The sequence below is a fragment of the Pseudochaenichthys georgianus genome, chromosome 13 (assembly GCF_902827115.2).
Source record: "Pseudochaenichthys georgianus chromosome 13, fPseGeo1.2, whole genome shotgun sequence".
NCBI classification, from domain to species: Eukaryota; Metazoa; Chordata; class Actinopteri; order Perciformes; family Channichthyidae; genus Pseudochaenichthys; species Pseudochaenichthys georgianus.
The window spans coordinates 30,842,723-30,868,060 of NC_047515.1; the positions used below are offsets into that span (position 1 = coordinate 30,842,723).

Consider the following 25,338-nt stretch of genomic DNA (forward strand, 5'->3'; position numbering starts at 1 on the left):
CGTCTTGATTAGTAGTCATTTTTTGTCCTTTTGGAAGTTTCCAATTCCCTCAGCCTTTTCCGTAATAAAGCGTCCATTGTCTTTACTCACTCTTTTTCTTTCATCCCTTTATTTCCCATAGTATGATCGTGAATAGCCTTTTGTATGTAGCCCCAACCTGCATCCATTTTCAATTATTGATATTTTGGATGGAAATTAAAACCTGAATAAGAAGAATGTAGAAACATTGCACATGGAGATGCTTTTCCACAAGGGGACAGTCAATTGTTTGACGATTATGACAATTATTTATATCCTTTTCTATGACCCTCACTCCCACTAGATCTTAACCCAATGAAAAACCTATGGAAGATTTGGCTCTGACAATGCTCTTTAACAAAATGATCAAAACAGCAAACAGTGGGTTTTCTTAGGTGTACTGAACGTCCTTTCAGTAAAGTTCAGAGACTTGTTAATTATTTGCAACATATCTGTACTGGTGGCCATTTGTCTCCACCTTCCTTGCTTTAGTGCCTCCCTCAATGTCAGCATGTATCTTGTATGCCTCATCAGCTGCTGTGATGAGAACGAGCCTAATGCGTTTGGACTGGACTAGAAACACCTCAAACACTTTCACATACAAAACGAAACCGCTCGCTCCTCGGCGTAGTCAAGCCCTGCTGGCCAGGCATGCGACCCGCAGGTCGTTTTCAGGTAAGACCGGCACTGATTTCGGCAGTCAGAGTCTCAGAATGACCCGTAAGCTCCGGCAGTGATTCCGGCACTATGTCGCTCATATATGTGTTAATCTATTATCTTTCCTTCCCAGATCACCAGTCACCCCACAAGGTAAGCAACTCAGTTCATCTCAGTATTTCATACTTCACTGGTTTTGGGGATTTCATCGGAGCGGTGCTTTCCCTCCTGAATGATTATCCTGCAAACCGGGGCCTAATCGCCAAACACCATTACATTCTCCTGTTGTATTATCATGGCAATCATTTCATTCATATGACGTGTAAACAATAAATATGTAATTCTTACATCACGTCTCTCCGGTTTGAAATGAAGCTTAGCGCAAGTTCAATAAGGAAGACCTAACACGAGTCACTTACACGTCACTCGATGGCTCCCTTCCCCCCTCATTAAATATGAGGGCGTCACCCCTCAGCAGCCAATAGCTGCACATGCTAAATGTTGCTGGAGCAGTAAATCTGCCACTTAATCACTCTATGAAGTGGAAAACACTTCTTAGAATAGTGTCCGTCCAGTATGTGTCAGTGTTTACATCCATTATGGGTTGGAGAGGGGACCAACATATCAAAAACAGTTGATGGTGTGTGACCTATAGGTCACATCAATATAGAAGATGGATATGATGGATAGGTGATTCTATGTCCTCTTCATCTAACGAAATAAGACCAATCGAGAATATTTGCTTTTTTGACAGGCATTAGCATCCTCAGTGCTGAAGTCATACTTATATGACATCTCACATCATGAGACTCGACTCATGTGGATGGAATTCCTACTGTTTGTATCAAGGCTGAAGATCTATTGTACCCCATGGTTTTCCTGGAACTTATTGAGAAAATCCATTCCTGTGGGTGGCTGCATTTGTAGGAAGCTGTTGTGTTATTGCTCCCTGGTCAATAGCCTTCAGGGAAGCATTTTTCAGATGAAAGGCGCAATAGGCCAGATGACAGTTGGAGGCAACCGCTTTGGGCACTGAGTGGATCTGTCTAGTACATTTTGAGTCGTTTCCCCATTGGATGATCAAAAGTACACTTGATGTTTCAACCATTCTCGCCTAAAACTGTCACTGTCACTGTCTTGTTCCCCTTTCTAGCCGACTTTCACGTCACAGGAAGTCCGCTAGAGGGGACACTGGCGTGTTTTTCGCCGATCTTCATGCGACGCTTATTCCTCGCTTATATCACTCCCTGCTGTCAATTTCTTTTCACATACACAGCGAAAAGATTGTTCTGCTCTGGTTTTGTGTTTCTGCTATCTCCATTGCTCAGCCGATTATGTTGGCTGCTGTTTAGCTCCTAGCTTCTGCCGTCCTGCCATTAGCAAAACGAGCTCACCGTCGTGCTCTGCTATCCGTGGAATCCCCGCTCCGGAATACCCCGACTGGGCTCCTCTCTGCCACGCTCCCAGGACTATCCACGAACCCTCCCTCAGTCCTGCCATCTCAACTGGGCTGTTTTCCATCACCGCTGCTGAGGTTCGAGGTCCGGTTTCTACCAGGCCAATGGTGCTAGCTGCTAGCTGGCTCGCTGTTCAGCCCACATGCCCCACCCCGGAACCTGCAGTCTTCAGACTCTGGCCTGCTTACCACCCCCCACACCAACCTGCGAACCTTCGGGGACAGAGCCTTCAGTATGGCAGCCGGCACCCTCTGGAACGCTCTCCCTGCGGAGATTCGCAACATCCCCACGTTTGACGCCTTCAAAAGGGCCCTCAAGTCCCATCTCTTTGCCAAGGCCTTTGGCCCCTAGTCTATTTGTTGTTTTGTCTGTCTAACTGTTTGTCTGACTGTCTTTTGTTTTTACTATGTTTGTTTCTACTCCTGTTCTTCTTTGTAAAGCGACCTTGGGTCTCATGAAAGGAGCTATATAAATCCAAGTTATTATTATTATTATTATTATTATTATTATAACTTAAAACTCTACTTAAGAGTTGGGCTTTCCAAATTAACATAAGATGACATTTGAATATTTGTCTTTAAATAACACATTGTTTTAAACTATTCAAATGTCTATTTTTGCAAATTTTATTGAGAAAATCATGTCTTAACTGGCCTCGAGCAATGCAGCGCTGTGCAGCACGACAACATGCTTTAATAGAAGCCCTGTTTCTTTTTATCCTTTATCAGGTGTTTGTTTCATATATTTCCTTATCATTTGGAGTTTGGCAAAAAGACTCAGTGACTTTATCTTAATATGCTTCCTGCAGGGAGTGAGGCAGGCGAAACAGAGTGTGTTTAAATCCCCTCAGCTGGAGCTTCCGGTGGAGCTCAAAGCTCTCTGGAGTCCTCTTTGAACACATTTCATTTAAGGTCCTCTCTGTCAAGACAGCTGTTCCACTAGGTTTGAAATCAGTAAAAAGGATTGGTCATTTTTACTCATTAACAAACATACTAAACCTTTTTGTTAATGAGTCATCCAATACTGTTAGTCTGAGATATTTAAGCCAAATGATTAAGACCCACTTTTAGAAGGGGTCAAAAACCAAACCCTACGTCTTGTGTGTGGTTGACAGTGTGTCAATGCTTGCATATAGATTGGCCTCCATAGAAGCTCTGCATATAGAAGCATCCCATGTATGTGACTGTGTTGATAGCAACAATTCAATGTATTTTACCTTCTCTTCAATCATCGTTTCATTGTTAAAGACCTCTATCATCCCAGTCACTTCCTGTTCCAAATAATTTGGTAGGTTAACAATATTGGCTCGAGTTCCAATAAAAAAACAAAAAGTACCCTCTATTTCTGGGGAAAACCCCATGCTGCCAGCCACCATGGAATGTCAACTTCCCTAATGGCTGAAGTCAAAACGTTTTATAATTTAAAATGGTTTAGTTTGACCTGGAAAGAAACACATGTCATGTTACACCTCTACAAAAAGTGAGCCGCAGTACACTGCAGTAGGTGTGTGTATTTGTCTGGGATGTTCTTTGCCTCAGAGTAACTAAGCCAGCTCAGAGAGGGAGAAACGAGGAGCAGGGGAATGCAGTGAATGAGATAAATGTTTTTTATTCAAAGGAGTCGGCCTGTGGCGCCGTACCCCTTCTCTTTTTTCCTCTCGTTTAATTAAGAAAGCAATCCCTCCTTCCCCTAAGCTCCCTCACTCTTAGCCTCTCTCGTTCTTGCGGAAGACACGTTTAATAAATGATCATGATGATAATGGGGGGCGACAGGGAGTGGTGTGTGTGTGTGTGCGCTGAGCATTGTATGTGGGTGAACATGCATGTGTGTGTATGTGTGGCTGTCAACACCACTCTAACACATATGGCATAGCAGCCTTGCTACAGTAACACAGAATTAAGATCCTACATGTGATGCAGTGCTAATATAGAGGACCAGAGGATGTACTTTACAAAGATACTGCTAATCATTCTTATAGTATGGACAACATTTTTATATATACTTTCTGGCAATGCCTGGTGCCACCCTGCAAATAAAAAACAAGGCAGTATTTTGTTATTTTAAGGAACCAAAAAAATGTTTAGGATATTCTTATAGAAATGGTTTTATATCTGACATGCCTTTACTCAAATTTGAATATTTTCGCCATGACATCAAAGTAATCTGTTGCACCGTAACACACTACAGGCTGTGGGATTTCCCCTAGAGGCTGCCTGGTTTCATTTATTGAACGTTTAGGAATTGCCTCAATCCTGATTTCTATCTTTACCATCTTCCGTTTTGAATAACCTGAACGGGTAAAAGTGTCTTGGTTTACAGCACAGCTAAACTAAATGTGTTCTCCAAATGAAACAGAAGACATTTTCTGTGCATGCCCTCCTCAACAACACATAGAAGGGTTTTCTGATCCGACGCCTCCTTTTGCAGGATGTCATTTGTGAGGCTTTTCAAATCTTTACAAACCTGTTGAAAAGGAAATCTGTTTTATAATGTGACAGTTGGAGGCTAGATTTAGGTTAAGGCACAACAAATGACATGGTTAGGTTAGGGGAAACATGATGTTGGTTGCGAAATAATTCAATAAGGTTAGGGGACATTTTTAGTCGTAGTTAGGATAAAAAGACTGAGTAAAACATTGGGATTATTGTGATAATACTTAAAATTAAAGTGGAATTTGACCCTTTGGAAGGAAACTGAGAAAAAATGTCAGTCTCTTCAAGCCTGACCTTTTGTCGACCCATCCTTCCACCCTGACCTTTCCCTACGCTTACTGACATCTGCCTTTTCTATTGTTATAATTACAACAGCCACTAGGGGTCTCATTGAACATAAACACATGTTTTAAAAAAGCACCACTTAAAAAAATACTGATTCTCCACAGAATAAAGCTTACTTACCATAGTATTTAAATCTAACTTGATTTAGAGGCTTTGTTTTGGTCCAAATAATACAATATTTTAAAGCCAGAAAATCTGAAAATGGCATCACATTGAGTGAAAGGAAAGCACGAGCAGAGAAAACCCCGCACTGACACTGTAATGGTGCAGCATATTAATACACAGTGGGGCTTGTGCCTTAAGTAGCTAGCAGCTAGATATAATTAGGGTTGAAGAACGTTCAGAAGCTTGCCTTGGGTATTTTGTTCTAACATTAGCATCTTTGCATAAAATAGAGTAGACAGATGTGTTGAGTATGGCTTGGCATTAGTGTAGTATTAAGGCATTGGGGTGAATAGGCAGAGTATAGCCTACAACTGTTCCATGTTGACATGTGTTGGAGGTGGAGTAGTTGTATCAATGGACAGGGAGGAGGGGAGAGAAGATGAAAAGTCAAGAATGGGGAGGGGAATTAGTGGAGTAATGGAAAAAGAAGAAGCAGGAATGAGAGAAGAAACTGGAATGGGTCAGAGAATACAAAATACGAGATGGGAATAATGGAAGATAAGATGAAAGAAAAGGATGGATTAAAAGGGCGGGAGAGAGTTTAAAACAAAAGGAGAGAACACAACAGAATAAAGAGAACAAAACAGGGTACAAGAGGGAGTAAGGATAATAGAGAGAAAAGTAGAGCGGGGAGTTGGAAAGTAGAACATAGTAGTTTAGAGGAACAAGGGATGAGTGGGAAATGAGAAGATGAAGGGGGGGACAGAAAAAAAAACAGTGGAGTAAAGAAGAAGCAGAAAATACGAACAAAGGAAACCCAAACGATAAAAAAACTGCTGGGAATGGACACAAATGATAGCTAAACAAAGGAGCAAGGGATGCCTGGGAAACCTAAGGTATATCCCTGGATCTCTGTTCACTCCTGATAAGTGTGGAACATATTTTATTCATCCACTGCTTCACTTCCTCTCTCCGATCCGTTCTTGCTTATCTCTCTTCCGTGCAGGGTTTCTTCTAGGTTCAGGGGCAGTGCTCTCTTTAGCATTTCCCTCCTATCTCTGCTTTTTCTGCATCTCTTCCTCATTTTTACATTTCCCTTCTCCTTATTGCTCCTTCTCGTGCCCTTTCACCCTTAAACAGATTGCTACCAATTACTCTAATTTCTGGAGTCATGTCATTGCTGAGACATATATCAAGCTACGCCACGTACAGAAGACAAGACGAACATGCAGTAAATGGAGCAGGATATATGCGCTATAGCACTGTGGAACAGGCTGTTGAATGCAATTAATGTAAACATACAATCATGAACAAACACCGCCACAAAAAAGCATGACAACATCCACAAATAATCAGATCCAATGCTTACTTTTTCCAGGTCATGTTTTTATGTTTATCTCTCTCTGTCTCTGTCCTATTTCCTTTCACACAACCAATGCATGTGGGATAACAGCGCTACGGACAAACTGAGTAGAGTTGAATTGAGTCATACTTTAAGGAGACATTTTTTTAATAAGGACTTAAGGATGCGTGAAACTGATCTCAAATGCATTCAGTTGCAGCTTCTTTCTCTACAAACTCCAATAATATGGTTGTTGTTTTCAATGGTTGAACCAATTACATTAACCCTATTCTGGTTGTTTCTGGAGATTAAATACAATAAATTAAAAATAAGGCCAAAAATACAATAGGAGCCACAGTGATGATTGACCATATTTAAACAATAATTTGTCTAAATAAAAAAAATAAACAATAAAAAGTTAAATGATTGCCTGTCATGTACTGTATTCTTGTGATGTGCAATTTGGGCTCATTCATTCCAGTGTTTGAATGAGTCAGGAGAAATGATTCACATGTTTGTGCCAGTATACACACAGCTGTGCTCTGCTATTTGAGCCAGTTCTTCTGACTATATGCGTCTTGCTCAATTACTTACAAAAACAAGTGAAATGAAAGATATTCTCATTTCCCTGAAAGAGTCATCTCCCTGGAGGAGAACCAGTCACGGCTGCAGACCCTTGGCAACTCATCTGTGACTGGCATCAGGGCAAATTGTGACCATAAAGAGGACAATAGACTGTCTGTGAATCAGAGGCCTGGAGTTAAGCCTCACTATAATTCAATTTATTGGTCAAAATAGGCACAGGTGGAAGAAGGGGGGCTGTGGGAATAAGCTCTTAGCTTTACAGTAAGCTTCCGTCATTCTTAAGGGCAGCCTCATGCAGTCTTTGTAGCCAGTTAGACTGAATCAATCCAACAAACACCGATCAGTCACTTATTAGTTGATGATACTTGCCCGGTATTGGCAATGCAAACAAATAACTGCAACATTGAGAGAGAGGTAATAAAGCAAAACCAGTGTAACTTGAATGTCAATGCACTTAACCTTCAGAAACTTAAGTTCATCAATAATTCAACTAAATTATTCAAATCTCTGTCAGCCAGTCTCTCTGTCCCTGTCTCTCCCTCTGACTCTGGCACAATGGCGCCCTGTGGGCTTCCTGTGCTGACAGGAAGAGAGCGGCTTTTCACAGTCGGCCAAGACACACAGCTGAGCGGAAGGGGTGCCCCCACCTCTTCCCTATCGCTTTCTGAATCCCACTTTGACTCTCATTCTTTTTTCTCTGTCTCGACCATCCTTACAACTGTCTCCCCACCCCAGTTTCTCTTTAAGGAATAACCCCCCCCATTTCTCACTATATGGCCAATACTTAATAGCTCTTGTTCTGCTCATTTTAATTTGATTCTTTCCAGTTTAAAAATGAAATCTTCTCTCCTCCCTCAATCACACGCTGCACATTCTTTCAGATCCTTTTTATTTTGTCTGTCCCTCCAAGGAATCCTCTCTGTAAAATTCTCTGTGACTCTATTGTGGACCATTACATTCAGAGGCATCATTTTCGCTGCTTCTTATTGTTCTATTCAGTTATCTCGCAAATCTCTTCCCCATAAACCAGCACCCTCCTTTCCTGTCTTTTATTTGGCCTGTCCTTTTTCCGTTCTGTCGCTCTCATAATCTCATACATATTATTTCCTCTTTGTCTTTGCCATTTGTCCCATAAGTTATCACTTTGTCGGGATTTCCATACATCTGACTCTTGCCCTTTACTTTCGGTTTTTACCTAGGTAGCTTAATAAAATGTGCTCTGTCTTTCTGTCAAGTGGCATCCATTATGTCTGTGTAACGTCTACTTCCTTTGGGTACAGATCATTAATGGCGCATTTCCACTACAGCGCGGAGCTCGCTTTAAGCGTGCCGAGCCCGTTTTTGGTTGTGTTTCCACTTGGCGTAGTTCCGGCTAGCGTGTACTATTTCACAGTTTTCTGACCCCATAAGATCGAGGTTTTGTCCAGGCCAACAACCAGGCTGAGTCGGGCTGAGTATGCTAAATTAGAGAGAGAATCGCTGGCAACATACTGATACCGGTTAGCAGTGGCGGCTGGTGGAAAATATTTTTGGTGGGGCTGTTGATATAGTGAGTAAAACATTTTTTTTTGGGAGAAATGACCCCTTAGATTTGGACTTCTGGTGATGTAATGGCGCGTTTCCACTGCAGTGCGGAGCTCGCTTTAAGCGTGCCGAGCCGTGCGGGGCCCGTTTTTGGTTGCGTTTCCACTTGGCCTAGTACCGGCGAGCGGGTCTTAATTCACAGTTTTTCTGGCCCCATAAAATCGTGGTTCTAGGGCCAGGAACAACCAGGCTGAGTCGGGCTGAGTATGCTAAACTAGAGAGAGAATCGCTGACAAGGGGGCAACAACTACAACAACAAGATGAACATATTCGACAGTGATTTAATTGTAATCCACATTTCAAAATGATGCCGAAGTAACAACATACTGATACCGGATAGTAAAAACCATGAATTAATGCTTTGACAAGTCTGCAGACAGATGGCACGCGAAAAACCTTTTAAAATGCGTGTTTTCTAAATGGAGATTGGCTAAGCTAACGTTGTAAATGCTCCGACCGTCCACACTCACAACAACGGCCTATACAGACATAAATAAACCAGTGACTGTATTCGGTCTTTAAGCAACAGTTTATCTCCCAAACTTTTCCTTTCAAAAGGATTGGAGCTTAGCTCTTGAACGGAATTGGGCGGGGACTCCACCTGCACATGAAGCCATCCTCATCAACTACTGCCGTACTGCGTCACCACACCGGATACAAGTCACTAGTGTCCAAACTACTCACAGACTGGACCGGGCGCTGACATTGGCGCCCGGTGATCATCAGATTTGACGACGCTGATTGGCTGAAATTATGTTTCGGCATCAAAGTTTACAGATAGCAACAGTCAGCTGCTAGTGGCTGCTGCTGCACTGGTTGAGGGCTCCTTTCTTACCGCCCAGACGAGAGAGGGTAATGACCATAAACTGTATATATTAAAGGTAATGACACATGGGCAAGGCCAGGCAGGAAACATGTGACTTATCAGTAACTTTAGACATCGTCGTAACACAATTTTAAACGAGATTTTATTGTAGATAATACATTTTACTGATACCAATTATATAATATTTACCTTGTTTATTAAAAATAAAAATAAAATAAAAATATTTTTTTAAATATATATTTTATTTTATTTTTGTATGTGTAGGTGGGCGGCGCCCCTAGCACCCCTATGGGCCGGCCGCCACTGCCGGTTAGTAAAAACCATGAATTAATGCTTTGACAAGTCTGCAGACAGACGGCAGGCGAAAAACCTTTTAAAATGCGTGTTGCCTAAATGGAGATCGGCTAAGCTAACGCAGTATATGCTCCGGCCGTCCACACTCACAACAACGACCTATACAGACATAAATAAACCAGCGACTGTATTCACCATGACACAGACAGTCTGTGGTTTGTACTTGTTTTGACACTGTTGACCACAGCATATTACTAGACCGACTGGAAAACTGGGTGGGACTTTCGGAAACAGTTCTAAATTGGTTTAAATCCTACTTAAAGGATAGAAACAACTTTGTTTCTATAGGTAAATACACATCTGAGTTGACAAATATGACATGTGGGGTTCCTCAAGGCTCCATCTTGGGGCCTCTTCTCTTTAACATCTACATGCTACCACTGGCTCAGATAATGAAGAACAACAAAATAAGTTACCATAGCTATGCAGATGACACACAAATTTACGTAACAATTTCACCAGGAGACTATGCTCCAATTCAAACACTGAGTAAGTGCATTAAACAAATCAATGACTGGATGTGTCAGAACTTTCTCCAATTAAACAAAGATAAAACTGAGGTAATGGTCTTTGGAGCCAAGGCAGAACGTTTAAAAGTTAGCGCTGAGCTTCAGTCTGCAATGTTCAAACCAACAGATAAAGCCAGGAATCTAGGTGTAGTCATGGACTCTGACCTGAGTTTCAACAGTCACATTAAAACAGTTACTAAATCAGCCTACTATCACCTAAAGAATATATCTAGGATTAAAAGACTAATGTCACAGCAGGATTTGGAAAAACTTGTCCATGCCTTTATCTTCAGTAGACTCGACTACTGCAATGGTGTCTTCACAGGTCTCACTAAAAAATCTATTAGAAAGCTGCAGCTGATTCAGAACGCCGCTGCTCGAGTCCTCACTAACACTAAGAAAGTGGACCACATCACTCCTGTTCTGAAGTCTTTACACTGGCTTCCTGTGTGTCAAAGACTAGATTTCAAAATATTGATGCTGGTTTATAAAGCACTGAATGGTTTAGGCCCAAAATACATTACTGACCTCCTGCTAAACTATGAACCATCCAGATCTCTCAGGTCTTCAGGGACTGGTCAGCTTTCTGTCCCCAGAGTCAGAACTAAACATGGTAAAGCAGCATTCAGTTATTATGCTCCAAATATCTGGAACAAACTCCCAGAAACCTGCAGGTCCGCTGCAACTCTGACTACTTTTAAATCCAGGCTGAAGACTTTTCTTTTTGTCGCTGCTTTTAATTGAACTTTTCATATCTTAAACTGCACTGTAACTTTTATCCATGTACTTTTTCTAAATGTAATTAAACTCCATGACATTTATGAGAGGGACTGCTCGAAAGCAGAGATATTTGGAATATCTGGCATCGACGGAAAAATAGTGTTTTGGTAACACGGAGTGTTTTGGTAACACTTTTAAAGACTTTGTTATGGAAGCAAAGCAGGGGAGGGGGTGTGTACAGCCTCCTGAGGGTCCGATTGTGGATGTCATGCGAGCAAAATATGGTGAAGAAAGTCTGTCTAAATTAAATCATATTTTAGACTGCACTGTAACTTTTATCCATGTATTTTTCCTTAATGTTTATTTTATTAGCACTGTAACTTTTATCCATGTACTTTTTCTTGTAATGTTTAATTGAACTATTCATATTTTAGACTGCACTGTAACTTTTATCCATGTATTTTTCCTTAATGTTTATTTTATTAGCTTTTCTTTTTTAATGCTTAATGTCTTTCATTTCTTTTTTGTAAAGCACTTTGAATTACCCTGCGTCGAAAAGTGCTATATAAATAAACTTGCCTTGCCTTGTTTAACTTTTGTCTAGTTTCTGAACAGATATGAGGAGCTGTGACCTTGAGTGCTAACAGCTAACGGCTGTGTTGTATTTCTGCGGTTCTCATTGAAGATTACGTCACGGCTCCGCCTACACTGCGTTATAGATCAGGGGTGATTCCCAGTCGATCGCGAGATGTGTCTAAAAATAGAACAACTATATTCTGTTTTATCGTTAATGTCCTATAACATAATCTTCCTGTGCCAGAATAATGCACTTGAACGCATCAAAGCTTTGTGATTGGCCGGCGTGACCCCATGTGTCGGGGTGTGGCTTTATGGCAGAAGCAAAAAAGGCCAAAATATATAATTTTCACTCCGAATGGGAGGATGATTATTTTTGTATCTATTCCAATTCAAAGTCCATCTGTCTCATCTGCAATGCGAGCGTGGCTTTATCGAAGACGGGTAATTTAGGAGCGGCATTTCAAAACAGTGCACAAACGCTACGAGAAGGAATTCCCTCCAAATTCTGCCCTACGCTCCCAAAAGGTGAGGGACCTGAAAGGACAGCTAAATGCACAGCAGTCCATTTTCACCAGGCCCAACAACAAGAGCAAGGCTCTACCAGAGCATCTTATCGTGTCAGTCACGTGCTTGCGAAACACATGAAGTCTTTCAAAGATGGCGAAGTTGTGAAAGAAGCTTTCCTGGAGGCTGCCGACGCGCTTTTTGGGGACAGTAAAAATAACAGTAGCATTTCAACAGGTTTTTGATATAATAAAAACTTAAGTTAGATACCGTTATTAATCAGCTGTAAGTTTTAGTTTGTTTGAATGTATTCATTATAATTATTGTACAAAATGGTATAAGAATGCAAACTTAAATTGATTATAGTCTATCATCAATTCAGGTTAAGAAACTTGCTTGCATCCTATTTTAAAAAAGGCATTTCTTTTTATACTCTACTAAAATGCTACAAAATAAGGGTTTGATTCTATTAATTTTGTCTCTTTTATTGCACGTTGGCAGCAGATTCCTGAGTAGCTTCAGATCTCAGTTGTCTTATTAGTAAGCCTAATTTATACTTTTGTAGCAACACTATTTTTATATAATGGCAAAGAAAGGGTTCAGAGTCTTTTCTTTTTTTCCTGTGTCATATGTGGCAGCACTGTTCAATGTTTCTTGAAAACATTACCCACTGTAGTGACGTGTGAATAAACTCCAACTCTGTATCAACAACACTGTTGTGTAACTTCAGTTAAATACTTGTATGTGTGTAGATTAGAAAGAGGTAAGATAAAGGATCTGCAGTATTTTATGAGGTATTAATCGTACAAAGGTCAGTTTTATACAAGTAGAAGTGTGTATTTACCTGGTAGTAGGCTGTCAGTAATGGCTACGCCTCTCTATTTGGACTGGTAGATCTCGGCAGACGGGCAACTTTAAAAGTAGCTCTCGGTTCAAAAAAGGTTGGGCACCCCTGCTATAGATACTACCCCTTTTCCTAAACTGTAATGGAAATGCGCCATAAAGTGAGCCAGTCCTAACGACTTCTATTTTTGTTTAAATTGTCAACTATATACATTTTTAATAAATAATAATTAAGGCTTTTTTTAATATCAGATTCTTATCTTTATTGTTCCTAAACTAGTCATAAACGTTAATAATGTAGAAAAACTCCTATGTGCTTTAAAGACATCCCTTTTGCTCATGGTATCTTCTGATGGCGACCCTCCACTATTTAAATAAGACTAAATGATTAATTTAAAAATAAACTGAAGATCGATTAATATCTCATAAGCTTTGGTAGTCCACGACTTTAGCAGTATATGAAGGGCTCACTGATATTGCCTTGCAGCCTTTCTCTGCACAAACATTTCAACTGCCTCAATTACACTTCAAATAAGAGCACATTTTCGACCAACCACATCCACTCCCACAAATACTTTCAGTCAAATACAGCATCAAACGATCAACCTTATCCTATGTGTTGCTTAACTATAAGTTACTTACGTAACCCCAGTCCTTGAGTAACATGAAGTGTGTCACAGTCTGCTTTCTCATTCACCTATTTTCTGCATTAACATTCCTTAGTCACTTGGTAGTCACACCCTGTCTCTCTCTCACTCTGTTACACCCATCAGCTCCATTAGTATTTAGGCCCACTTCACTTTCACCTCAGTGCCAGATCGTACTTTGCAGCATGCCAGTCTTTCCCGCATTACCCTTCAGATTGCTCTCCCGGTTTCGACCCTGCCTGTCCCTGACCAGCCTGCCTCGCCTGCTCCCTGACCCGTTCTGTACCTGCGACTCCCGTCCTGCTTTCTCCTAGAACCCTCGCCTGTCCCCGACCAGCCCTTTGCCTACTATCTGCCGTTTTGTCTCCTACCCGCCTATTGCCTTCAAATTAAGCTGGTTACCGACCAGAGGCGGATTTAGGATTGTAGGAGATCCGGGGATTAGCCCAGGAGTTGTTGGGGGGGGGGGGGGGGGGGGGGCAGGGGTAAAGCGCTATTTTTTTTACAAGTGGGGGGTGGACCAAACATCCTTTAGGGGGGGTCGTCTCCTCCTCTAGGGGGGTCCGGGGGGGCCCTACAATATATTGTAGGGCCATACCTATATAAAGTATATAAATAGTTTTTCTTTCAAAATACCAAACAGATCCTGCATTTTAGCCATGCCTCATTTCGCTCTATTTGCTCTTTCCAGCGCTGTTTTTGCAGGGGGCTGATTCTGTGAGCTGCACCATGCCCTCTGCAGGAGAGGGGCGCGTGCTCTGAGATCAGCTGCTGGGCTGCAGCGGGGAGAAGAGGGATCTCCGTCCTCCGTGTTTTATTCTTATATTATTATATAGAGTCGTTATTCATTTGTTTTAAAGCTCAATAAATAACAAAGAAGACCTTTGACCGGCACTTTTCTAATGTTGTCCGGAAGATTTAAACTTTAACGGACATGTTGACCGGCGAAATAAAAATCTAACTGAAACTCTGCCGCACGGTCCCCTCGTTCCTTGGAAGAGCCGGAGAGGAGGGTGTTTGTCATCTGCTGGTGGACTACCGGAGAGAATTACAGCGAGGGAGGGATTGCATTTAATTACAGCAGCGGGAGCAAACGCTTGCCTCGGGGAGGGAGAAAAAGAGCCAGAGCAGAGTATAAACAGAAGGGCAACCATGCGCGGGAAGTCTTCTTCGCTGCTTTTGTGGCAGACTACAGCGCCCCTTACAGGCCTGGCATATGTACTACAGCGCCTGGCATATGTACTACAGCGCAATCGCCGGCCGTGGCCCAACCCCACATTCCCCTGATAGGTGGAGAATTGACCAATAAGCGGAGCACCACTTCTGTGACGTAGAAAATAATTCAAGATCAGTCTGTATCAGATCCGTTGCAGCCCCGTTTTTAGAGATTTGGGTATGGAGGAAAAGAGAGAGGGTCGTGTTTTCTGACACTTGGTGAGTTCCCTGGAACACCGGGGACTAGGGGTGTAACGGTTCACAGAAGTCACGGTTCGGTTCGTACCTCGGTTTGGGGGTCACGGTTCGGTACAACAAGAAAAAGCTAAAAAAAGTCCCAAATGCATAATTCTAGGTTTGTTTAAAAATAAGGAACTCTGACATTTTGAATAATTAACTGTATTAAACAGTTAAAAACAAACCACAAACAGTACCACACACACTCAGATGGCCATAGTATCTATAATGGCTGATGTCAAACAAAAAGGTTTCATCAAGCTGTAAAACTAAAAAGAATGTCTTGAAAATATTACATCATAAATAATAAGAAAGTGTTTCCAGAGCGCAAAGTCGTTGAAAAAATATGCCAAAAGCTTCCGTTATTTATTTTGGTCTCTCGGCTTTCATGTCTATTGGCTTATTAAAAACAGCGGGGATCAGCTGTTGAACTGCTGTTGTCTTTTGCCGGGCTGCGGTGATTGGCAAATCTGGGTGATGCCTTCTGATGTGATTTAGCATGTTTGGCGTGTGTTCCTATTAGCATACCGCACCGCTATCGAACAACGCCGACACACCGTCCTCTTCCGATCCACTGCGCATTGCTTATCGTTTTATAGATCTATTCTCATCCACCATCTTTGTTTGTGACGTAAAGAGTGTAAGAGTCACGTTTCTGAATTGGGCACTCTGAGTGGATGCAGTCACAGCCAATCGGATTCAGAGTGTTGCCTGTCAGTTCCGTTGCCTGTCAGTTCCGTTGCTATGGTTCCGTTGTTATGTGTACTGAAACTAGAGCCGGTATAATTCCACGCGCGAAAACAAAATAAAAATTGGAATACGTTATTCTAGTGTCTTAAAAGTAGACTGAGGTATGAAGGGTTAACGTTACATCTTAGAATAATTTGTAGTCATGTTCAGTATACATACTAACATATAAGGGTATTGACTTAGTGTGGTTTATCTTTTTGTCGCTGCTTTTAATTTAAACTGAGCTGATGTGTTCATCAGTAAAGTGGAACTTCTGTGTGAACTATTCATATCTTAAACTGCACTGTAACTTTGTATTCATGTATTTTTTCTTTTAATGTTTCTTTTATTATATTTTACTGTTTTTAAATGCCTTTGTCTGAATGTCTTTCATTTTTGTAAAGCACCTTGAATTGCCTTGTGTTGAAAGGTGCTATATAAATAAACTTGCCTTGGTTACTCCATGTTTACTAGCTATAAGATTAACGTTACAGTACATCACTCTTTTTCACTTCTTACTCAGTCAGCCAGAGTGCAGATATCACCATTAGATTCACAAACCTGAAACATCATCCATTTCTTCACTGCTGGTGATGACATTGTTAGCTGCTGCTGCTGCTGCTGCTGCTGCTGCTGCTGCTGCTGCTGCAGGGGGATTCGGGCGGACTGCCCGGGGACAAGGCAGAGAACCAGGAAGGGGTCTCGGGCGGACGGCCCGGGGTCAAAACAGAGTCCAAGGTGGGGACCATGGAGGACCGAAGGCAGCGGCAGGAAGAGTCAGGGGGCCGGGTCCGAGGGCGAAGGCAACGGCAGGAAGAGTCAGGGGGCCGGGCCCGAGGGCGAAGACCGCAGCTCTCAGGGGGCCGGGCTCGAGGGCGAAGACCGCGGCTCTCAGGGGGCCGGGCACGAGGGCGAAGACCGCGGCTCTCAGGGGGCCGGGCTCTCAGGGGGCCGGGCTCGAGGGCAAAGACCGCGGCTCTCAGGGGGCCGGGTCGAGGGCGAAGACCGCGGCTCTCAGGGGGCCGGGCTCTCAGGGGGCCGGGCTCGAGGGCGAAGACCGCGGCTCTCAGGGGGCCGGGCTCGAGCCGGTGTCGACCGGACAGGATCAGGAGGCCGGGCAGGAAAGTGCTGATGGGACAGCTCCGGAGATCGGGCAGGACCCGGTGTCGGCCGGACAAAAACCGGCGCCGGTCGGACAGGCTTCTGCAGGATCCCCCACGGAAAAGGACCAGGAGTTGGCAGGAACCCCGGCGAGACCGGTGATGGACATGGGGCTGGCAGGGCCCCCGGTAGAACCTCCAACGGCACGGGATATAGGGTTGGCAGGACCCCCGGCAGAAGAGTATTCTGCGGGACCTCCAACGGGACAGGAGAAAGGGTTGGCAGGACCCCCGGCAGGAGAGTATTCTGCGGGACCTCCAACGGCACAGGACACAGGGTTGGCAGGACCCCCGGCAGGGGAGTAGACGGCGGGACCTCCAACGGCACAGGACACAGAGCTGGCAGGACCCCCGGCAGGGGAGCAGACGGCGGGACCTCCAACGAGACCGGACCTAGCGTTGGCAGGAGAGTAATCGGCGGGGCCTCCAACGGCACAGGACACAGGGCTGGCAGGACCCCCGGCAGAAGAGTATTCTGCGGGACCTCCAACGGGACAGGACATAGGGTTGGCAGGACCCCCGGCAGGAGAGTATTCTGCGGGACCTCCAACGGCACAGGACACAGGGCTGGCAGGACCCCCGGCAGAAGAGTATTCTGCGGGACCTCCAACGGGACAGGACATAGGGTTGGCAGGACCCCCGGCAGGAGAGTATTCTGCGGGACCTCCAACGGCACAGGACACGGGGTTGGCAGGACCCCCGGCAGGGGAGCAGACGGCGGGACCTCCAACGAGACCGGACCTAGGGTTGGCAGGACCCCCGGCAGGAGAGTATTCTGCGGGACCTCCAACGGCACAGGACACAGGGTTGGCAGGACCCCCGGCAGGGGAGTAGACGGCGGGACCTCCAACGGCACAGGACACAGGGTTGGCAGGACCCCCGGCAGGGGAGTAGACGGCGGGACCTCCAACGGCACAGGACACAGGGTTGGCAGGACCCCCAGCGGAACCTCCAACAACACTTGCGTAGGGCCTTGAATTGGGAATGGAGAGGGAACTCGAGCGGAGACTTGAGAGGGGACTCGAGAGGAGACTGGAGAGGGGACTCCAGAGGGGACTAGAGAAGGGAACACGAGAGGGGACTTGAGAGGGGAACTAGAGAGGGGACTCGAGGAGGGACCAGAGGAGGGACCAGAGGAGGGAACTCGAGAGGGAACTCGAGAGGGGACTCGAGGGGGGATCTGGAGAGGGGACTCGAGATGGAAACAGAGAGGGAACTCGAGAAGGGACTACAGAGGGGACTAGAGGAGAGACTAGAGGAGGGACTAGAGGAGTAACTAGAGAAGGGAACTCGAGGGGAACTAGAGAGGGGACTCGAGAGGGGACTCGAGGAGGGCCTAAAGGAGGGACTAAAGGAGGGAACTCGAGAGGGGACTCGAGGGGGAACTGGAGAGGGAACTTGAGATGGAAACAGAGAGGGGACTCGAACAGAGACTAAAGAGGGGACTAGAGGAGAGACTAGAGGAGGGACTAGATGAGTAACTAGAGAAGGGAACTCGAGAGGGGACTCGAGGAGGGACTAGAGGAGGGACTAAAGGAGGGAACTCGAGAGGGAACTGGAGATGGAAACAGAGAGGGGACTCGAGAAGGGACTAGAGGAGAGACTGGAGGAGCAACCAGAGAAGGGAACTCGAGAGGGGACTCGAGAGGGAAACCAAAGAGGGGACTCGAGGAGGAACCAGAGGAGGGAACCCGAGATGGGACTGTGGCAGCTGGGACCAGCTCTGGGTCTGGAACCAAGGCAGCTGGGGTCGGGACCATGGCTGCTGGGTCCAGAACTGGGGCTGAAACCATGGCTGCAGGGACCGGAATTGAAGCCAGAATCATGGCTGTTGAAGCCAGAATCCTGTCTATAAGATCCAGCTCTGAAGCCGGAAACATGGCTGTAAAGGGCGCTCTTGGAGCCGGGACCATGGCCGCTGGGGCCGGCCCTGGAGCTGGAAACATGGCTGTATGATCCAGTTCTGGAGCCTGGATCATGACTGTGTGGGGCGGTCTTGGAGCCGGAAACATGGCTGCGGGAGCCTGTACTGGGGCAGGAACCATGGCTGCTGGGGCCTGTACTGGGACTGGAACCATGGCTGCTGGGGCCTGTACTGGGACTGGAACCATGGCTGCTGGGGCCCGGGCTCCTTGTCTGGCCTTGCGACGACTCCTCTTAGCAGCCGCCTGAATACTCCGCGGGCCTCCATAAGCCTGACGAGTTCCAGCATATGACTCCAGAACAGGAGCAGGAACTAGGACAGAAGCATGGGTTGACCCCAGACGGACCACTCTGAGACGTCTGTAATCAGCAGGCTGGAAATCACACCTCCAGAGGAAGTCCAACATCCAGTCAGGCAAGTATTTCACCAAGTCGGGCTTCTCCATCGCCAACCGGTGCGCCTCTACCAGAGCGGCCTCCTTCAGCCGAACACTGGACGCTTCCCTCCACCAATCGTGGCAACATCCCAAAGGAAAATAAAAATGTTGCAGCTCCACCTCAAAAGGATCGTCTGCTGGGTCCATTTCGGGTTGGGTCATTCTGTCACGGTCGAGTGAAGGAAGCAGGACCCAAATGCAGATAACTTTTGAGAAACCCTTTAATTCAAAGATAATGCCCAAAACACGGAACACTCACCGGTGAACTCAGTCACCAACAAAAAATGACCCAACACTGAAAGAGACAAGACTAAATACAAGAAGGGGTAATCATGACAACGAGAAACAGCCGGGCAGGGGAGGAGAAACACAAGGACAACAGGTGAACACAATCGGGTAATCAGGGAGGGAAACAGACAGAAAGCAGACAGGCAGGAAACGGGGGTGAACACTTAACACAATAAGACAGGAAACCCAAATACAAGAAAAACACCAACACAGACAAAACTACAAACGTGACATAACATGTGAATTGTGACAGTATACAATATACAGAATCATGCACAAGTGCGTGCATGTGTGTGTATCTCTGTAACTAGGGAAGTTTAATGTGGAATTGGGTGTGCTCGCTAGTGCTACTGTATGGGTAGCCTATTTCTCTGCCAAATTGGTTAATTCAAGGATTTAATATACTACATTGTTTTTGCATGCAAGAAATGTTTTCTGAAATTATCTCTTGCTTCATTCAGATAGTAAACACATTCCTAGTGTTTATTTTCCAGGTTTGAACTTACTGAAAGCAAGCACAATATCCCCACGAGAAGCTGTTGAGTTATTGTCTGCATCACCTCCAGGCAATGAAACAAAAATGTGCTAAATTCAAACATAACAAAACCGAATATCTTGTTTGAGTTGCATACTGCCAACCAAATATACAGTATATGTGTGATACAGTTACAGTATGTAGTTAGTACTTTGAGGAATTCTAATAAAAGGTCTTGAGTGTATTCTTTCTGGCAAAATGGAAGTCATCAGTAAAAATGATGAGATATATTTACAGAGAGCTTTGTCACATTATTCAAGGGCCGTCACCAAAAGCCTAAAATGGGGTTCAAATCAATACAAAACTGGACTGGACTCACAACACTTAAGCTCTCTTTATATAGGGACAATCCATCTTGGATAACACTTTTCACCCTCGATACAATGAGCTGCTGCAGAATAGCATTTCTTGCTGAGAGACAGATGAGGTGAAAGCTCAAAGCCTGGGAGTTGTTCCTCATCTGATTCAAGGATCTAAGGATAGAGGATCTTGTTCGCTATACAGATTGTGAATTCACACACACATTTATTCTCAGGCTAGTCCGATAAAGCAGATTCTGACAAAACACACAGTTGTTACCATTACAGTAGACAATGCATACATTTGACTTTAGGATGTTTCTGCAAAGCAGCTACAATTCTAAAATGTGGATGCTTTATACACATCTCTCTGCAGCACAGAGGATCCATAGAATCAACCCAGCTTCAAGGTTAGTACCCAAGATTCAATTCCAATTCAGTCTCGGATCAACTGTGAGTTATGAACACAATCTCCTCTTCTGTTCCTGAGTTATAGCAAGGAATTATGTCCTGGGAGGTATTTGTAGGTACAACTCATCTTGTGGCTTTTTTAAGTCTTAGTATAGTGTTTAGCAACTGTTTTATGCACTCGACTATCAGATGAGCAAGATACATTAATATAGGCCAAATAATAGACGAGATATTTGATTTGTGTCTTTCACAATATTCCTCAATGTCATTTCATTTCATTTCAAACCTTTATTTAACCAGATTGGTCCCATTGAGATCATAGATCTCTTTTTGAAGGGAGACCTGCAGCATAGAGGTTCCACATGAAACATAAAACAATAAAGGACATTATACATTATATTTACAGGATACATACATATCAGCAAGCATTTCATTTACCCTAGCTTTAAAAACATGCAGAGGAATGAGATTGCTCAGTTTCAATTATTGCTGAAGATTGTTCCAAGCAAGTGGAGCTGCGCACATAAAAGCTGTCTTACCTAAGACAGTCCTTGCTCTTGGCACATCTAACAAGACTACATCATGTGAATGGATCCCTTCCTTTTTTTTACAAAAAAAACCTGAAGGCCAGATTATTTAAAATGACAAACAGTATGAACTAAAAACCTAACAAAGCTGCACAAAGAAAAAAAAAGAAAAACAGACAGAAAGAAGAATGGAAAATGTAACACTATTTGCCTGAAAGTGGTGCATTTAAAGCTTTTACTTCCCTGACTAAAGGTGGCACAGGTTAGACTGAAACTGCAGGTCAGAAACTGCAGGCTTTCAGATCAATGACACTTTGTACCCCTTGTTCTGTCTTCCAAGCCAATCCTCCCCTGTCTCTATCTGTCCACCTGCTGCTCTTTATTCTCCATTCGGACACACAGGCATGAAAAAAATCTTTCAAAGCTTCGCCCATTCACTTGAATGGGGTGACCTAGAAGATTTTGAATCTTCGCCGAACTGCATTGTGGGGAGCGGAGCATGGCTTTGCAAGCATGGTGAGCATCAAAAGTTGAGCAATGTTCAACTTTTGATGCTCCCGATGCTTTCGAAGCTGGCATCAGCCAATCAAATCCCGTTTATGCAAATCCCGCCAGTAGAAGCGCTAGCCAATCAAACCGCGTGCAAGCTGGGAGAGCCAGACCGCAGTTCATTTCCTCATATTCTAAATGAGAAATTACGGTAGCAAATCACCCAGTTCCTTACGACCAGACTATTTACCGGGATACCAACCGGAGGAACCAGGCATGGAGGGAGGTGGCAGAGACAGTGTGTGAAACTGGTAGGTTTTCGCCTGTTTGGGGAGTTTCTATCCAGTTTACTTTGTTTTAACATTGCTGTTGCTTTGTATGTCGGGGGCGGGAGATTCATGTGATTGGTTGTTGGTCGTGTTGCTCGCAAAAAATCGCCAAGCTTCAGACACGCCCAGCATCAAGATTTTTCAAGATTTTTTTCATGCCTGTGTGTGGACGGTCCGTAAGGTTTGACCAGAACACAGGTAGAAATCCATTGCATTAGACCACATGTATCAAACTCAAGGCCCGGGGGCCAAATCAGGCCCTTGGTGGATTTAATTTCGGCCCGCAGGATGATTTTTAATTACTATTCCTGCCGGTATATTGCACGCACACCTTCACTCAATCCTGAGGATCTCCTCAGCTCAGAGCCTGACCCCAAACATTAATGAACTTGCACCCAAGATGAGATGCCAAGTATCTGGCTTCAACTAGCATCACAGAGCAGCACGCTGAGTTTACATGGATGTTTCCTTCTGCACCTTTTTTCTTGCGACAACAGGGCATGTTTGATTTTACTTTGAGGGAAATTGTTTTTTTGAAGCTGTTGTTGGCCTGTGGAAAAATGTTATCATAAGACTTGTTTTTATAGGCAATCATTTAAGCTTTGTTAGTTCCAGGTTTAATATGTGCAATAAGTTAATTTCAATAAGTTTTGCTATAAACATTGAACCCTGGCCCTCAACTAGTACCATTTATTTTATTTTGGCCCACTGTGTATTTCAGTTTGACACCCCTGCATTAGACTATGACACTCCAATATCCGTAGCAACAAGAGACATAAATCGATAGTGTTGAGAGGCTACTTCAAACTGTAAGTCTAGACAGTGTTAAAATTATATTAAGAAATAACAACAATTATAATATAGAAGTAGATGTAAGGATATTAAGTAGAAATTGGTGAGCTAGGTGTAGTGCATGCACACCCAATTAGCACAGAAATGTGTTATCTAGGTGACAAATAAGCTGCTGCCACATTTTTTCAAGAATAATGTTATAAATTGGAACATAAGTACAATTTGCAGTTGCACTATAGTTCTCATTCATAACACTCCGTTCGATGTCTCACTATGGGATGCGCCTCATCGCGGAGCAAACAGAAGCATCAATCTCATTACGCCAATCCTGATTGGCTGGTGATCTTGACGTCAGCGTCAGGGAATTCACCCCCTATAAGTAGCTTGCGCCACGACGCATGCGTCATTCAATCACCTCTTCTCGCTTCAGAGCACATCTCTATAGTAGCCGGACAAGCTTAACGGTCCACAGACTGAACCCAAATATAACCATTTCGGTCGACGGGCGCTCGCCGGCTACTCCTTCTGCTTTGCAGGAAGACGGTAATACTAACGCCAGTTAGTATTGAAATCGACCTCGCCCTTCTCTTCCCCGGAAGGTAGGTCTGATTTTTTCAAGCTAGCAACACCTGTTGCTAGCTAGCTTCCCCTTACTACCGTCACGGTAGCGAGGAAGCTTTTCTTTTTCTCTCTCACGGAGGAGAAAAGGATTAGAAGTATATTGACACACCAGTCAATATTCTTTGAGAACAAAGGACCCACACCGTCCCTTTTCTCCGGATTAAGGACGGGTTGGTAACACTTTTCTCTCAACGACGTACCTGTTACGAGCGGGTCCTCAAGATGACGCCTTGTTGGAACAGGACTCCCTCATGTCCACTGATTCGCCGTTTGGCAATCAAGACACGGGTGCGTCCGCCGCAGAGACTGAGCCCCTCACTGTGTCGGTCTGGGGCTCACTAACAGCGGCAGCTGCGGAACCGGGATCCCACGCCGTGTCAGGCCGGGACCCGGTGGCGGCAAGAGACGCGGGAACGGAGCCGCACGCCTCACCAGGCGGGAGCTCCCGGCGAGACCTCACCATGGTCTCGCCCGCGGAGGCTCGGCCTGCTCCGCATACTGCCGATGGAACTGCTGGTGGCAGCCCACCTTCTACCGAGGATGGGCCCGCCACCAAGCAGGAACCCCACGCTGCCAGCGAAGGTGGACCGTTTCCAGTCGACCATGACTGAACGGTCCTACAGAGCCGCAGCGTTGTCCGCCAGGGCTCTGCCTTCGCAGCGGCAGCCCTTCGTCCAAACTGCCCCGAACCCTGCTCGGTTCAACATACCGAAAACGCAGAGGTCGCAGTCCGCCCCGAGTCCCCAGCCCGGGCAGGGGACGAGGGCGAGCTGGCCTAGAAAATCTCCGGTTCCGGCTGCAGCCCAGGCGCAGCCAACCCAGAATTTCGGCCAACAGTCGAGGAAGAAGAAGCGAGCGGCGTGACAGCCCCTCCTTCTCCCCTCTGTGACAGAGCTGGAAGTCTACGGTTCCCCAGCTCTAAATGTGTTCCCGCCGCCTCGAGAGATGCCTCAACACCATCCTCAAGTCCGCATAAACACATGTCACACACTTATTGATTTTTCTGTCATAAAACATTTTCCGCTGACGCATCCAGGCTTCGAGCCGAGGGCGCAGCTCGAAAAAAATGAAAAGAAAAACAATAAACAGTCCGTCACCTGTTCCCCTTCTGAGAGCAGCTACGGCCTCTCTCAAAGGGCGGACAATTGACGGGTCTGTGAAGGCACCACCGTCACGCGCATGCGCAGTGCCGGCTGGGGCTGTAAAGGCACCACCGTCACGCGCATGCGCAGTGCCGGCTGGGGTCGTGAAGGCACCACCGTCACGCGCATGCGCAGTGCCGGCTGGAGCTATAAAGGCACCACCGTCACACGCATGCGCAGTGCCGGCTGGGGTCGTGAAGGCACCACCGTCACGCGCATGCGCAGTGCCGGCTGGAGCCGTAAGGGCACCACACGCATGCGCTGTGTCGGTGGGGATTGTCGAAATGGGGCACCACAGTGCTCAGACACTGGAGGGCCCCATAACACAACAAATAGAGACTCAGAGGGGAAGAGACGTGACATCTCAGCTGGCTCTAAGGAGCATACAGCGGGAGATGCTCACGACATCTGCTTGGGTTTCTCAAGACAGTTACACGGAGCTACAGACTCCAAGTCACCGTCACCCCCCCTCGCTTCTCGGGCATTCTGCATTTCTCACTCCTAGAAAAGAGAGCTATATCTATTGTACCCGCCGAGCAGAGTCAGGGCGGCTTCTATTCCAAGTACTTCCTGGGAACGGGGAGGGAACGGAGTTCGGCCAATACTTGATTTGAGGGCTCTGAACAAATATCTAAAAATATATAAATTCAGAATGCTCACTCACACATCTCTGCTGCGGCTCGTGCGACAAAATGAC

General features: G+C 45.2%; 1 long non-coding RNA gene across 2 annotated transcripts in view; it reads left to right on the plus strand.

Annotated features, from left to right (window-relative positions):
• Positions 1 to 531: 531 nt before the first annotated feature.
• The window catches only part of LOC139435015 (uncharacterized), a 75,922-nt gene continuing 51,115 nt past the window's right edge, over positions 532 to 25,338 (plus strand). For both annotated transcript variants that reach the window (XR_011644292.1, XR_011644291.1), the window contains exons 1-2: positions 532 to 693; positions 809 to 828. This is a non-coding gene — a long non-coding RNA (uncharacterized lncRNA). The remainder of the gene's footprint in view (positions 694 to 808; positions 829 to 25,338) is intronic.